Here is a 13,718-nt window from a genome sequence, read left to right as displayed (position 1 = left end):
CTATATAGCCCCATACAAGGATCCTCTAGTTGGGCTGATAGGCTAGACGAGGCTTGTCGTAGCTCTGATTCTAGGTATATTTCCGAAGGTTCAGAAATTATCTGCCTTCGTTTTAACACAAAGAACCTGAACCCTTCATTTCATGATTTTCTTGCTCTAGCGGTTAGAAAAAGGTTTGGGATCTCAAAAGGCAATATAGAATTCTTAGAAGAATACAAGGCACAGTCAACTAAAAGACAATAAGAGTCTTCCTGGGAAAAGTGGGTTGAACTTGTCAAAGCAAAAGGACTCAAAGAAATTTCAATGAACTTCAGTCTGTCCTTCTTGTCCACCTTCACGATAAATACGTGCAAGTCAGCCTTGACTAGGCCTCTCCTTTATGCCTTTCAAGGGGATTTGGCAAATGAAATCTTCAATAATATTCCGAACACATGTGCTAGGCTAAAGACCGTAGTACCACCAAAGCCCATCTTTTGGTCTTTGGACAAGGTCTCACATTATGCCTCATCTGTGAACAATGAACATTGTTCTCTTAAGAATCTTACCCAAAATGTTATTTTCCTTTTTGTTATCGCCTGTGGGGCTAGAGTTAGTGAAATAGTGGCCCTATCCAGAGATGAGGGTCACGTTCAGTTCACGGAAATGGGAGAACTGAATCTATTTCCTGATCCCTCCTTTCTCGCTAAAAACGAGCTGCTCACTAAGATGTGGGGTCCTGGAGAATCTGCCCTCTAAAGGAAGATGTCTCTCTATGTCCTGTAGAGTGTCTAAAGGTCTATCTTCGTAGAACTTCAGACTTCAAGGCAGGACAGCTCTTTTATGGAGAAACTTCTGGATCAAATTTATCCCTAAAACAACTAAGGGTGAAGCTTTTTTCGTAGAGCGGATCCGGATAATACTCCAGCAGGTCATGATCCGAGAAAGATTGCTTCATCACTGAACTTTTTTCAGTACAAGGACTTTGAGCGCCTTCGTTCATACAATGGATGGAAAACATCCAGAGTGTTATACAAACACTATGCAAAACAAGTGCATAAACTGAAGCACTTCGTAGTGGCGGCAGGTAGTGTATTAAAACCTGCACCCTAATTACTGTGGTAAACAGTTTACGGTTTGGGACCTGACATGTCCTTACACATGTAACGGATGAGAATCATCCGGAGTGTTCTACCTACACTATGCTAGGCAAATCCATGATCTGAAGCAATATGTGGTGACGCCAAGTAGAATATTTAACCTGCCGTCCAATTCTACGATGAACAGCTAATTGACTGGGACTGTCAATTAAATGGAGAAGAGGTCATCCGTCTTAGATGTGACTTCTTTTGATAAAGGAAATGCTTGAAATATCCGGGCTGCTCAACAATATCCCACTATTCCAGTGACCACGGTGCTACAGGCAGATGGTTAAAAGTCTAAGCCTACTGACTACTCGAAGCATAAAGACGTTTCGGCTATGAGGAACTTCCCCTCTGGATTACAGGACCTTCGATCCCTTGGTCCAAAGCCTATTCAAGATGAGCCATTGATGGGAAACAGAAATGTCGCTACCATCATTTCCTTACCTTCTCCTACAGTTCAAAACCCTCCTGGAGTAGTATACCTGAGAGCTATAGAGCATACAGGTGGTAAGAAAACTGTAGCTCATCGAGTTCAAGGGAAGACTGCTTTGTGTTCACGAGAAGGGCTCAAGATATCAATGAGTCATTCTGAACTTGTCGCCACTCAACAAGTTCATAAAAAACAGCAAGTTCTGAATCTTAATCCTTCTGAACATATGGACCTTGTTCCAATCAGGGGTGTTCGTAGTCTTGTCAGACCTGAAAGGTGTCCTTCGGAAACTTCGTGTCAACCAACCCCCTTCCTCCTATCTAGAATTCATGTTACAGGGAGTAACTTTCATCCTAAGAAAGATAAGTATGGGACTTACAGTCCTAAGTATCTTCAAAGGATTGACCAACTTAGTCACGTCAAGGTCAAGCCTAGAAATAGTTCAGGTATTAATACACCTGATCGAGAGGCTGGAATGGGCAGCACCCAAAGTGTCTGGCCAATGTGCATTCAAAGAGATGACCCGGTTCCCGGGACATCAGGGATACAAGATAAGCTTCTAGAAGTCTCAACTTTCTCCAGTTCAGGGGTTTCGATGTTTAAAAAACCATCGAAGCCCTCAGTCACATCAACTCTCCTCTCCTTTGGAAATATAAAAGGAGCTCACGAGGTCTGTCAAGAGACTCATGTAATCAGTCAGATTTTTAAAACGCCAACAGGAAAAAGCGCTAAACTTTCCCCAGTTCGCTATAGTGACAGACCTGGTGCTAAGGGCACACCGGAAAGATGCGTTAAGAGCTTGGAGAAAACACGCATCGAACGATTAAAGAGATAAAAAAAGACTGAGATCGGTCCCTCTTTAATCGCTTCTCTTACAGAAATTAGAGCACGAAAGTCCCAAGACTCTGCTGGTCTTTTTATAGTGGGGGAAGCCCCCTCCACACAGATCAGACTCCTTACGACTGATCTGGGACACTGAAGCGATAATAAGACGTCACATTCGAACGTCTCATACAGTCTTGGTGAAGTTACCCATACCTCTCTTAAAGGGATGGCACTTACCAGCAGTTCATTTACAACTGATCAACGATGTGACGGTGGATACTCTATTTCGATCCAAACCGATAGAGTTGGAATGGTCCATGGACGCAGACATATTCCCTCATAGAGGGGAACAAGTCCCGGAACTGCAATTCAACCTCTTCATCACGAGCGTCTTCAAGAATCTACCTCGCTATATAGCCCCATACGAGAATCATCTAGTTGGGCTGATAGACTAGATGAGGCTGGTCCTAGCTCTGATCCTAGGTATATTTCCGAAGGTTCAGAAATTACCTGCCTTCGTTTTAACACAAAGAACCCAAACCATTCATTTCATGATTTTCTTGCTCTAGCGGTTAGAAAAAAGGTTTAGGATCTCAAAAGGCTATATAGAATTCTTAGAAGAATACAAGGCCAAGTCAACTAAAAGACAATATTAGTCTTCCTGGAAAAAGTGGGTTGCGTTTGTCAAAGCAAAAGGACCGAAAGAAATTTCAATGAACTTCTGTCTGTCCTTCTTTGCCCATCATCATAGCTAAGGTCTGGCCGCCACTACGATAAATACGTGCAAGTCAGCCTTGATTAGGCCTCTCCTTTATGCCTTTCAAGTGGATCTGGCAAATGAAATCTTTAATAAATTCCGAAGGCATGTACTAGGCAAAAGATGGCAGTACCACTAAAGCCCATCTCTTGGTCTTTGGACAAGGTCTTATATTATGCCTCATCTGTGAACAATGAAGATTGTTCTGTAAAGGATCTAACCCAAAAGATTATTTTTCCTTTTGCTATCGCCTCTGGGGCTAGAGTTAGTGAAATAGTGGCCCTATCCAGAGATGAGGGTGACATTCAGTTCACGGAAATGGGAGAACTGAATCTCTTTCCTGATCCATCCTTTCTCGCTAAAAACGAGATACCAACTAAGAGGTGGGGTCCTGGAGAATCTGCCCTATGAATGAAGATGTCTCTGTATGTCCTGTAGAGTGTCTAAAGGTCTATATTCGTAGCACTTCAGACTTCAGGGGAGGACAGCTCTTTTATGGAGAAACTTCTGGATCAAATTTATCCCTAAAACAACTAAGAGAGAAGCTCACCTACTTTATTCGTAGAGCGGATCAGGACAGTACTCCCGCAGGTCATGATCCGAGAAAGATTGCTTCATCATTGAACTTCTTTCAGTATATGGACTTTGAGCGACTTCGTTCATACACTGGATGGAAATCATCCAGAGTGTTTTACAAACACTATGCAAAACAAGTGCATGAACTGAAACACTTCTTAGTGGCGGCAGGTAGTGTATTAAAACCTGCCCCCAAATTACTGTGGTAAACAGTTTATAGTTTGGGACCTCACATGTCCTCGCACATATAACTGATGAGAATCATCCGGAGTGTTCTACATACACTATGCTAGACAAATCCATGATCTGAAGCAAGATGTGGTGACGCCCAGTAGAATATTTAACATGACGTCCAATTTTATGATGAACAGCTAATTGACTGGGAAAGTCAATTAAAGGGAGAAGAGGTCATCCTTCTTAGGTGTGACTTCTTTTGATAAAGGAAATGCTGGAAATATCCGGGCTGCTCAACATTATCCCACTATTCCAGTGACCACGGTACTAGAAGCAGATGGTTAAAAGTCTAAGCCTACTGACTACTCGAAGCATAAAGATGCTTAGGCTAGGAGGAACTTTCCCTCAAGATCGCAGGTACTTCGATCTTTTGGTTCAAAGCCTATTCAAGATGAGCCATTGAGGGGAAACCGACATTTCGCTACAATCATTTCCTTACCTTCTCCTACAGTTCAAAACCCTCCTGGAGGAGTATACCTGAGAGCTATAGAGCATTCAGGTGGTAAGAAAACTATAGCTCATCGAGTTCCAGGGAAGGCTGCTTTGTGTTCACTAGGAGGACTCAAGATATCAATGTGTCATTCTGAACTTGTCGCCACTCAACAAGTTCATAAAAAACAGTAAGTTCTGTATGTTAATCCTTCTGAACATATGGATCTTTTCCAATTAGTGGTGTTCGTAGTCTTGTCTGACCTGAAAGGTGTCCTTTGGAACCTTCGTGTCAACCAACCCCCATCCTCCTATCTAGAATTCATGTTACAGAGAGTAACATTCATCCTAAGAAAGATACGTGTCGGACTCACAGTCCTAAGTATCTTCAAAGGATTGACAAACTTAGTCACGTCAAGGTCAAGCCTATAAACAGTTCAGGTATTAATATACCTGATCGAGAGGCTGGAATGGGCAGCACCCAGAGTGTCCGGACAATGTGCATTCAAAGAGATGACCCGGTTCCTGGGACATCACGGATGCAAGATAAGCTTCTAGAAGTCTCAACTTTCTCCAGTTCTGGGGTTTTGATATTTAAAAAACCATCAAAGCCCTCAGTTATATCAACTCTCCTCTCCTTTGAAAATATAAAAGGAGCTCGCGAGGTCTGTCAACCGACTCAGGTAATCAGTCAGATTTCCAAAACGCCAACAGGAAAAAGCGCTAAACTTTCCCCAGTTTGCTATAGTGACAGACCTGATGCTAAGGGCACACAGGAAAGATGCGTTAAGAGCTTGGAGAAAACACGCATCGAACGCTTGAAGAGATAAAAAAAGACTGAGATTGGTCCCTCTTTAATCGCTTCTCTAACAGAAAATAGAGCACAAAAGTCCCAAGACTCTGCTGGTCCTTTCATGGTGAGGGAAGCCCCCTCCACACAGATCAGACTCCCTACGACTGATCTGGGACACCGAAGCGATAATAAGACGTCACATTCGAACGTCTCATACAGTCTTGGTGAAGTTACTCATCACTCTCTTAAAGGGATGGCACCTACCAGCAGTTCATTTACAACTGATCCACGATGTGACTGTGGATACTCTATTTCGATCCAAACCGATAAAGATGGAATGGTCCATGGATGCAGACATATTCCCTCCCAGATGGGAACAAGTCCCGGAACTGCAATTCGACCTTTTCATCACGGGCGTCTTCAAGAAACTACCTCGCTATATAGCCCCATACAAGCATCCTCTAGCTGGGCTGATAGACTAGATGAGGCTGGTCCTAGCTCTGATTCTAGGTATATTTCGTTTTACCACAGAGAACCCAAACCCTTCATTTCATGATTTTCTTGCTCTAGAGGTTAGAAAAAGGGTTGGGATCTCAAAAGGCAATATATAATTCTTAGAAGAATACAAGGCCAAGTCAACTAGAAGACAATATTAGTCTTCCTGGAAAAAATGGGTTGCGTTTGTCAAAGCAAAAGGACCGAAAGAAATTTCAATGAAATTCTGTCTGTCCTTCTTTGTCCACCTTCATAGCTAAGGTGTGGCTGCCAATACGATAAATACGTGCAAGTCAGCCTTGATTAGGCCTCTCCTTTATGCCTTTCAAGTGGATCTGGCAAATGAAATATTTAATAAGAATCCGAAGGCAAGTGCTGGGCTAAAGACCGCAGTACCACCAAAGCCCATCTTTTGGTCTTTGGACAAAGTCTTACATTAAGCCTCATCTATTAACAATGAAGATTGTTCTCTTAAGGATCCAACCCAAAAGATTATTTTTCTTTTTGCTATCGCTTGTGGGGCTAGAGTTACTGAAATAGTGGCCCTATCCAGAGATGAGGGTCACATTCAGTTCACGGAAATAGGAGAACTTATTCTCTTTCCTGATCCATCCTCTCTCGCTAAAAACCAGCTACCCACTAAGAGGTTGGGTCCTGGAGAATCTGCCCTCTGAAGGAAGATGTCTCTCTATGTCCTGTAGAGTGTCTAAAGGTCTATCTTCGTAGAACTTCAGACTTCAGGGGAGGACAGCTCTTTTATGGAGAAACTTCTGGATCAAATTTATCCCTAAAACAACTAAGGGTGAAGCTCACCTACTTTATCCGTAGAGCGGATCCGTACAGTACTCCCGCAGGTCATGATCCGAAAAATATTGCTTCATCACTGAACTTCTTTCAGTATATGGACTTTGAGCGCCTTCGTTCATACACTGGCTGGAAATTATCCAGAGTGTTTTACAAACCCTATGCCAAACAAGTTATTATTATTATTATTACTATCCAAGCTACAACCCTAGTTGGAAAAACAAGATGCTATAAGCCCAGGGGCTCCAACAGGGAAAAATAGCCCAGTGAGGAGAGGAAATAAGGAAATAAATAAGTGAAGAGAACAAATTAACAATAATTTATTCTAAAATAAGTAACAACGTCAAAACAGACATGTCATATATAAACTATCAACAACGTCAAAAACAGATATGATATATAAAAATTATAAAAAGACTCATGTCTGCCTGGTCAACAAAAAAGCATTTGCTCCAACTTTGAACTTTTGAAGTTCTACTGATTCAACCACCCGATTAGGAAGATCATTCCACAACTTGGTCACAGCTGGAATAAAACTTCTAGAGTACTGCGTAGTATTGAGCCTCGTGAGGGAGAAGGCCTAGCTATTAGAATTAACTGCCTGCCTAGTATTACGAACAGGATAGAATTGTCCAGGGATATCTGAATATAATGGATGGTCAGAGTTATGAAAAATCTTATGCAACATGCATAATGAACTAATTGAACGACGGTGCCAGAGATTAATATCTAGATCAGGAATAAGAAATTTAATAGACCGGAAGTTTCTGTCCAACAAATTAAGATGAGAATCAGCAGCTGAACACCAGACAGGAAAACAATACTCAAAACAAGGTAAAATGAAAGAATTAAAACACTTCTTCAGAATAGATTGATCACCGAAAATCTTGAAAGACTTTCTCAATAAGCCTATTTTTTGTGCAATTGAAGAAGACACAGACCTTATATGTTTCTCAAAAGTAAATTTACAGTTGAGAATCACACCTAAAATTTTGAAAGAGTCATACATATTTAAAGAAACATTATCAATACTGAGATCCGGATGTTGAGGAGCCACCGTCCTTGACCTACTTACAGTCATACTTTGAGTTTTGTTAGGATTCAACTTCATACACCATAATTTGCACCTTGCACTAATTCTAGCTAAATCTCTATTAAGGGATTCACCAACCCTAGATCTACATTCAGGGGATGGAATTGATGCAAAGAGAGTAGCATCATCTGCATATGCAACAAGCTTGTTTTCTAGGCCAAACCACATGTCATGTGTATATAGTATGAAAAGTAATGGGCCAAGAACACTACCCTGTGGAACACCGGATATTATATTCCTATAATCACTATGGTGCCCATCAACAACAACTCTTTGAGATCTATTACTTAAAAAATCAATAATAATGCTAAGAAACGACCCACCCACTCCATACTGTTTCAGTTTGAAAACAAGGGCCTCATGATTAACACGGTCAAAGGTAGCACTAAAATCAAGGCCAATCATACGAAATTCCCGACCACAATCAAGGGATTTCTGTACAGCATTGGAGATTGTAAAAAGGGCATCATATGCTCCAAGGCCTTTACAAAAAACAAATTGCAAACTAGGGAGTAGATGATTACCTTCAGCAAACCTATTAAGACGTTTTGCCAGAAGACGTTCAAAAACTTTAGATAATATGGGAGTTATGGAAATTGGGCGGTAATCAGTGGGACTTGAGCTACCACAAACACATTTACATAGAGGAGTAACATTACCAATTCTCCAACTAGTGATAAAAGCTCCTCTTCTTGCTAACTTGCGCAAAATAACAGATAACTTTGGAGCTAAGAAATCTGCTGTCTTTATAAAAAACAAAGGAAAAATACCATTTGGGTCTACACCTCCATAAGCATCAAGGTCCACCAACAGAGCTTTAATCTCACGAGATCAAAAAGCTAAACTAGTTCATTTAGCCTCAGGGAAACAGGAATGAGGAAGTTCAAGTTTTTCATTACTCTGTTTACTGTCAAAAACATCAGCCAAAAGGGTTGCCTTTTCCTTTGGACAGTGAGTGATTGAGCCATCTGGTTTAAGTAAAGGAGGAACTGTTGCATTCACACCAAAGAGTGCAGATTTAAGGGTAGACCACCATTTATGTTCCTGAGTTGTACAAGAAAGTGTTTCTTTTATGGTTAAATTGTACTCCTTTTCAGTTGAGGCATAATCTCTCTGAGCAAAAGCTCGAAGCTGAGTATAGTTGTTCCAGGTCAAATCTAATCTGTTACCCTTCCAAAGTTGATAGGCCTCCTGCTTCTCCAAAAAAAGCACGTCTACAATCATCATTGAACCACGGTTTGTCCTTGACTCGGTACCTTAGCACACGAGAAGGGATACGCCTATCAATTATGTTGACTAGATTCTCATTCAAAGGGACAACAGGATCTACACTATTATATAATTGTGACTAATTCAAGCACAAAAGATCATGTAAAATCCCATTCCAGTCTGCTTGGGATTTCATATAAATTTTACAAGAATATGATATATCAGGGACAGGCTGCTCAGTCTTCACTAATAATGAAATCCAGGCATGATCAGATGTCCCGACTGGAGAACCAACCTTACTAGATATAACGCCAGGGGAGTCAGTGTATACGAGGTCCATGCAATTACCAGACCTGTGAGTAGCTTCATTAATGATTTGCTCACAGCCTGATTCAGAGGCAAAGTCTAAAGCTCTTAAGCCATGGCGATCGGTAGGAGAGATAGAACTTAACCACTCCCTATGGTGAGCATTAAAATCACCAACTAAGACAAAAGAAGCCTTTTTATCATCTTCTTGTATCTTAGCCATAATGGTAAGAAGACAATCGAAGATAGAATCATCCATGTCTGGATTCCGGTGGATCGAACACAAATAATAGTTGTTATGCCTGCCACAAACTTTTATTACCAGAATCTTATGACATCCACATTGATAGTAGGACTTATGAGAAGCAGGGTACTCGGTCCTAATATACAACGCCATTCCCCTGGCCCTAGGGATGGCATCACGTTTCAACATTATTGGCTTCTTAAAACCAGTTATAAGGAGCTCAGATGAGTGCCTCATATTAGAAACCAAAGTTTCAGCACAAAAGAATGTCATACTGTCTGGACGCAACTGTAAGGTCTTGGATATTTGCATGAAGACCACGAATATTGCAATACAGAAAACGACATTGACGAAATCTAGGACGTACTGGTCCCGGATTTCGCTCAATGTTTCCACACAGCATAAGAATTAATAGAAATAAAAAAGAGACACCATACTTAAAAACTAGATTAACAAGAATTATAATAAAAACAATATGTACTTAATTATAAACAAAGTGATTGATGATACCCATAGACAATAGTAAAAAGTCGGAAAAACTGGTCTTCTTAGCCATAATGGTAAGAAGACAATCGAAGATAGAATCATCCATGTCTGGATTCCGGTAGATCGAACACAAATAAAAGTTGTTATGCCTGCCACAAACTTTTATTACCTGAATCTTATGACATCCACATTGATAGCAGGACTTATGAGAAGCAGGGTACTCGGTCCTAAAATACACCACCATTCCCCTGGCCCTAGGGATGGCATCACGTTTCAACATTATTGGCTTCTTAAAACCAGTTATAAGGAGCTCAGATGAGTGCCTCATATTAGAAACCAAAGTTTCAGCACAAAAGAATGTCATACTGTCTGGACGCAACTGTAAGGTCTTGGATATTTGCATGAAGACCACGAATATTGCAATACATAAGACGACATTGACGAAATCTAGGACGTACTGGTCCCGGATTTCGCTCAATGTCTCCAGACAGCATAAGAATTAATAGAAATAAAAAAGAGACACCATACTTAAAAACTAGATTAACAAGAATTATAACAAAAACAATATGTACATAATTACAAACAAAGTGATTGATGATACCCATAGACTATAGTAAAAAGTCGGAAAAACTGGTCAACATGGAGGAGCCGATACACCATGCAAGGCTAAATACCCTCCAGGATAGCCACTTCAACTGAAGGGAGGACAGTAAGGATGGTTTTGAGAAGAAAAAGAATCAGAAAAAGGAAAAAGACAATCTCTTGATAAACCACCAGGCATCCATGGCCCTTCTATTAAGCCTGCCCAACACACTATTTCAAAAAAACAAGAGGAAGAAAAAAAATAAGATAGAATAGTGTGCCTGAGTGTTCCCTCAAGCAAGAGAACTCCAACCCAAGACAGTGGAAGACCATGGTACAGAGGCTATGGCACTACCCAAGACTAGAGAACAGTGGTTTAATTTTGGAGTGTCCTTCTCCTAGAAGAGCTGCTTACCACAGCTAAAGAGTCTCTTCTACCCTTACCAAGAGGAAAGTACAATGAACAAATTGCAGTACAGTAATTAACCCCTTGGGTGAAGAAGTGTTAAGTATCTCATTGTTGTCAGGTGTATGAGGAAAGACGAGAATATGTAAAGAATAGGCCAAACTATTATGTGTAAGTGTAGGCAAAGAAAAAATGAGCCGTGACCAGAGAGAGGGATCCAATGCATTACTGTCTGGCCAGTCAAAGGATCCAATACCTCTCTAGTGGTAGTATCTCAACGGGCGGCTGGTGCCCTGGCCAACCTACTACCTACTGCATGAACTGGAACACTTCGTAGTGGCGGCAGGTAGTGTATTAAAACCTGCCCCCTAATTACTGTGGTAAACAGTTAATGGTTTGGGACCTCAAATTGTCTATGCTAGACAAATCCATGATCTGAAGCAATTCTGCGATGAACAGCTAATTGACTGGGACTGTATATTAGAGGGAGAAGAGGTCATTCTTCTTAGATGTGACTTCTTTTGATAAAGGAAATGCTGGAAATATCAGGGCTGCTCAACAATATCCCACTATTCCAGTGACCACGGTGCTACAGTCAGATGGTTAAAATTCTAAGCCTACTGACTACTCGAAGTATAAAGACGCTTTGGCTAGGAAGAACTTTCCCTCAGGATCGCAGGACCTTTGAACCTTTGGTTCAAAGCCTATTCAAGATGAGCCATTGATTGGAAACAGAAATGTTGCTACCACCATTTCCTTACCTTCTCCTACAGTTCAAAACCCTCCTGGAGGAGTATACCTGAGAGCTATAGAGCATACAGGTGGTAAGAAAACTATAGCTCATCGAGTTAAAGGGAAGGCTGCTTTGTGTTCACGAGAAGGACTCAAGATATCAATGTGTCATTCTGAACTTGTCGCCACTCAACAAGTTCATAAAACACAGCAAGTTCTGAATGTTAATCCTTCTGAACATATGGACCTTGTTCCAATTAGGGGTGTTCGGAGTCTTGTCAGACCTGAAAGGTGTACTTCGGAACCTTCGTGTCAACCAACCCCCTTCCTCTTATCTAGAAATCATGTTACAGAGAGTAACATTCATCCTAAGAAAGATACGTGTCGGACTCACAGTCCTAAGTATCTTCAAAGCATTGACGAACTTAGTCACGTCAAGGTCGAGCATAGAAATAGTTCAGGTATTAATATACCTGATCGAGAGGCTGGAATGGGCAGCACCCAAAGTGTCCGGCCAATGTGCATTCAAAGAGATGACCAGATTCCCGGGACATCACGGATGCAAGATAAGCTTCTAGAAGTCTCAACTTTTTCCAGTTCAGGGGTTTCGATGTTTAAAAAACTATCGAAGTCTCAGTCACATGAACTCTCTTCTCCTTTGGAAATATAAAAGGAGCTCGCGCGAGGTCTGTCAAGAGACTCAGGTAATCATACAGATTTCCAAAACGCCAACAGGAAAAAGCGATAAACTTTCCCCAGTTCGCTATAGTGACAGAACCGGTGCTAAAGGCACACCGGAAAGATGCGTTAAGAGCTTGGAGAAAACACGCATCGAACGCTTGAAGAGATAAAAAAAAAATTGAGATTGGTCCCTCTTTAATCGCTTCTCTAACAGAAATTAGAGCACGAAAGTCCCAAACCTCTGCTGGTCCTTTCATGGTGGGGGAAGCCCCCTCCACACAGATCAGACTCCCTACGACTGATCTGGGACACCGAAGCGATAATAAGACGTCACATTCGAACGTGTCATACAGTCTTGGTGAAGTTACCCATCTCTCTCATAAAGGGATGGCACCTACTAGCAGTTCATTTACAACTGATCCACGATATGACGGTGGATACTCTATTTCAATCCAAACCGATAGAGTTGGAATGGTCCATGGACGCAGACATATTACCTCCCAGATGGGAACAAGTCCCGAAACTGCAATTCGACCTCTTCATCACGAGCGTCTTCAAGAAACTACCTCGCTATATAGCCCCATACGAGGATCCTCTAGTTAAGCTGATAGACTAGATGAGTCTGGTCCTAGCTCTGATCCTAGGTATATTTCCGAAGATTCAGAAATTACCTGCCTCCGTTTTACCACAGAGAACCGAAACCCTTCATTTCATGATTTTCTTGCTCTAGCGGTTAAAAAAAGGATTGGGATCTCAAAAGGCAATAAAAAATTCTTAGAAGAATACAAGGCCAAGTCAACAAGAAGACAATATTGGTCTTCCTGGAAAAAGTGGGTTGCGTTTGTCAACGCAAAATGACCGAAAGGAATTCCAATGAACTTCTGTCTGTCCTTCTTTTTCCACCTTCATAGCTAAGGTCTGGCAGCCAATACGATGAATACGTGCAAGTCAGCCTTGACTATGCCTCCCCTTTATGCCTTTCAAGTGGATCTGGCAAATGAGATCTTTAATAAGTTCACGGAAATGGGAGAACTGAATCTCTTTCCTGATCCATCCTTTCTTGCTAAAAACGACTACCCACTAAGTGGTGGGGTCCTGGAGAAACTACCTTCTGAAGGAAGATGTCTCTCTATGTCCTGTAGAGTGTCTAAGGGTCTATCTTCGTAGAACTTCAGACTTCAGGGGAGGGCAGCTCTTTTATGGAGATACTTCAGGATCAAATTTATCCCAAAAACAACTAAGGGTGAAGCTCACCTACTTTATTCGTAGAGCGGATCAGGACAGTACTCCCGCAGGTCATGATCCGAGAAAGATTTCTTCATCACTGAACTTCTTTCAGTATATTGACTTTGAGCGCCTTCGTTCATACACTGGATGGAAATCATCCAGTGTTTTACAAAAACTATGCAAAACAAGTGCATGACCTGAAACACTTCGTAGTGGCAGCAGGTAGTATATTAAAACCTAGCCCCAAAGTACTGTGGTAAACAGTTTATGGTTTAGAACCTCACATGT

Source organism: Palaemon carinicauda, chromosome 23, assembly GCF_036898095.1.
Source record: "Palaemon carinicauda isolate YSFRI2023 chromosome 23, ASM3689809v2, whole genome shotgun sequence".
NCBI lineage: Eukaryota > Metazoa > Arthropoda > Malacostraca > Decapoda > Palaemonidae > Palaemon > Palaemon carinicauda.
This window is presented reverse-complemented; position numbering follows the sequence as displayed.